Below are 3897 nucleotides of genomic sequence, written 5' to 3'. Positions count from 1 at the left end.
TATGTGAATGTGCATATATTCTTTTCTCTAATATACTTAGTAACTAACATTACTACTGTAGCCAAAATATCTACCATTACAATTTCGTTTGAAACCACTTCAATACATAAAAATATAATTAAATACATAAAAAGTTGAGGGTCCCATATATGTATGGCACAACCCAAGAGGGGGTGAATTGAGTTTTCTAAAAAAATTAAAAATTTAACTTTTAAAACCAAACTTAGAATTTTGTTGCAGTGGAAAAAGAATACATTTGTGACAGTAAGTTATTAAGATTAGAACTTCCTCACAAAGCTCTATGCAGAAAATAGAAAGACTTTGCAAAGAACAGCTATTGATTAGAATTGATTCACAATATCTTAATTAATTTCAAAACTACTTTATGAAGGAAAGTTATTACGTTTAGAACTAACTCATAAAGTTTAAATAAATATTAAAGATTATGTGAGAGACAGTTATAGAATTTTTGAACTGCTTCACAAGTTTTTAAGCAAGATTAGAAAACTGATTTAAAACCCAAATAATGAGATATACTGAAAATAGAAGAACAGTATAGAACTCGGTATATTCACTTATGCAAAAGTCCAGAGTTCTAATTTCAGTAATAGATAAAATTTATTCCAGTTTAGAACATCAAAACTATTAACAACTTTAGCATTTCTAAATTATAAACACAAGTGTGAGTAAGATAGTATCAAGCAGAACTTCAGAAAATAAAAAGATTAACACAGTGATTTATAGTGGTTCGGCACTAACTCGCCTACATCCACTCTCCAAGACTCATCTTGAGATCCTCAACTATGTTATCTCTTTTCAAGGGTAAGAGACAAACTAATAGTACAAGGCAATAGATCAACTCCTAGATATACCCTTTGTCCCACTAGATTTTCCAAATGATCCTTTCTATTTTCGGCAGAAAATAGAAACTCAAATCAAGACATTAGAATCTCTCTCACGGAGAAGGTCGCTTGATAACCTATTTCAAACTAGCTTTTCACCTAAGCTATTACACAAATGTTTTCAAATAAAAACCTGTCTATAAAAGATTACAGAATCTAAATAGACAAACTAAAAATGCAAATATAAAGATAGGAAAAACAATGGTTAAGATTAGAAAATCATTTTAGAGATCAGAACTATTTTTCAAAAGAAGTGTTATAAAATTTCTTTTCTCTTTTAAAGATAAAACGTGAAGTAATAAGATGAAAAGAAATAAGGGGGTTGAGAGTAAGTTTTGACAGATAAAAGATTCGATTAATGGACGTATGCTCTTTAAACAAAACCTTTTTTTTATTTAAAGAGAAAGACGCCTTTTATGGAGAGGGATGAGAATCCCATTTTAGAAAGTAAGATCTTGTCTTTTCAAATTAGAATATTAACTTTCCAAATTTAGAAGATACGGAGATCTTTGTTACCAAAAATTCTTTGAGTGAATATCTTTTCTTTTAAGGTAAGCGAATAAGAGAATATTTTAAACTTTCCTTTTAAAACATAATTTTCGAAATTAAGAATACGAAAAAATCTTTTTTGAAATATTCTATTACCAAAAATGATCGAGACAAAATCTCTTTCATTTAGCTAAATAAATAAAAGCAAGATTTTGATATTTCTTTAAAAATTAATTTTTGAAAATAAAAGCATAAAAATCTCTTTCGAATTATTCTATTACCAAAAACGATTGAGACAAAGTCTCTTCCATTTAGGTAAGTGAATAAAATTCAAATTTTTATGAAGATATTTTTCGAAAAAAGAGAAAAGCTTTTTCTAAGAAATTTATTACCAAAATGATCGAGACATAATCTCTTCCATTTTAGGTAAGAGAGTTAAAGAACGAAAGCTTTGACTTTTTAAGAAAATATTTTCGAAAATATTTTTGATAAGGAGAGAAAAATTATTTTTGTGCTTATAAATGGACATTCTTTCTATCCTACAACAAATCCTAAAGAGCTAACCACTAAAATCTTCAATGGTCTTCATGATCTTTGATTGTCCTTAGATTTGTAGGATTTTACCTTGTTTATTATTTTCCATATTTAAATCTGCATAAAATAATATTAGTACAAATAAAATAATTTAAATTTATTTGTTTTGCTTTAATCATCAAAATCTCGAGATAAGAATTTGACCCTCGAGCCAACAAAAGTAGCGTTACAAGTAGTGTAATACAAATTAACCACTTATATTTATTTTAATCTAAACAAAAACTTATGCTTTAATATTATATAGCTAAAATAAATTAAAAATTGTACAAAAAATAAGTATATAACGAGTATAGTCAATGGCAATGCACGTTGTACAAAGGACTAGTAGTGTATATAAATGTGGGAATAGAGGGAAATAATGAGATTTCTGATAGTGCACTTAATGAAATTAAAATATTCTAAAATAACTTTAGTCATACCCAATTAGAAAATTACATGTTATTAGTTGATTGATGTTATAAATACTATATAATATAATGGATGTCCATTAAGTTTATTAAAGAAAATTATTTATTTCTCCAAAAGTTATGTCCTTTAGTATAAAGGGTAATGTCCTTTAGGATGAATGGTTATATCCTTTAGTTTGTAAGGTTGTGTCCTTTAGGATGAAGGATTATATCCTTTAATGTGTAAGGTTATGTCTTTTGGATCATATTTTGTATCCTATAAATAGTTGCTTAATCCTTTGGATTAGGCAACAAGATCCTAATACAGGAAATCAATTTCTCTCTACTCTTAATTATTTTATCTATTCTTTCTACTTTTTATATTTCATAACACGTTATCAGCATAAGGCTCTGTCATTTTGCGCACCTATTTTGACTTAACTTTAAGGTAAAATAAATTTTACTTCCTTCTTTCTTCTTTATGACAAACCTTTCAAAACTTGAATTTGATGCTCTTGATATTTTGGGCAAGAATTATCTGTCATGGATATTGGATGCTGAAATTCACTTAGATGCAATGGGTCTTGGAGACACCATCAAAAATAAAAATCAAGCATCAAAACAAGACCGTGTCAAAGCAATGATTTTCCTTCGCCACCACCTCGATGAAAGATTAAAAATTGAATATCTAACCGTTAAGGATCCTCTTATCTTGTGGAATAATTTGAAAGAAAGGTATAATCGTAAAAAATGGTTGTTCTTCCAAAAGCAAGGTATGATTGGATGCACTTAAGGCTGCAAGATTTCAAACCAATCAGTGAGTATAATTCTACTATATTTAGAATAACTTCTCAATTAAAACTGTATGGAGAAAATATTACTGATAAAGATATGTTAGAAAAAATGTTCGCCACTTTTCATGCCTCAAATTTGCTCCTGCTATAGCGATATCGAGAGAAAGCCTTTGAGAAATATTATGAACTGATTTCATGCCTTCTTATGGCTGAATAAAATAATGAATTATTAATGAAAAATCATGAAAATCGATTGACTGGCTTTACCCCATTCCCTGAAATGAATGAGGTTTCTGCTCGCTATTCTAAATATGGAAAAGGTCATGGTTCTAGTCGTCGCCTTGGCCGGGGTCATAGTCATGGTCGAGAAAGAAATATATATTACAATCGCAATGATTGTATGTAACATCCCTTCCCGGTCCACCCATAAACTCGAATAAACCGAGCCGAGATGTTACAAACTGGTTGACTTTATGTCCTGACATGCTGAAATCATAATGTATATTGAATATAATATCATGCTGATATTGTTTACATTAATAATGTACTTAATATGTACAAGACATGATACTAGTTTCAAAATGAAATGGGCCCAACTGTGTGCCCTGTACATGCCATGAAAGGATAGACAAAAGATACACATCCAAATGCGTAGCTACCCTGAAGACTGAGTCTTCTACAGATGAATTGCAGCAGTTGTAAGCTGACTCTCTACGGTCCAGTCTCAAAACC

The 3897-nt window shown here is 29.4% G+C and overlaps 1 pseudogene; it reads left to right on the top strand.

Annotated features, from left to right (window-relative positions):
* The first annotated feature begins 2813 nt into the window (after positions 1-2813).
* Positions 2814-3571, top strand: LOC149494870 (uncharacterized; annotated as a pseudogene).
* The last annotated feature ends 326 nt before the right edge of the window (positions 3572-3897 follow it).

The sequence above is a fragment of the Jatropha curcas genome, chromosome 7 (genome assembly GCF_041381405.1).
Source record: "Jatropha curcas cultivar XTBG-Jc1 chromosome 7, XTBG_Jcur_1.0, whole genome shotgun sequence".
Classification (NCBI taxonomy): Eukaryota; Viridiplantae; Streptophyta; class Magnoliopsida; order Malpighiales; family Euphorbiaceae; genus Jatropha; species Jatropha curcas.
This window is presented reverse-complemented; position numbering and strand designations above follow the sequence as displayed.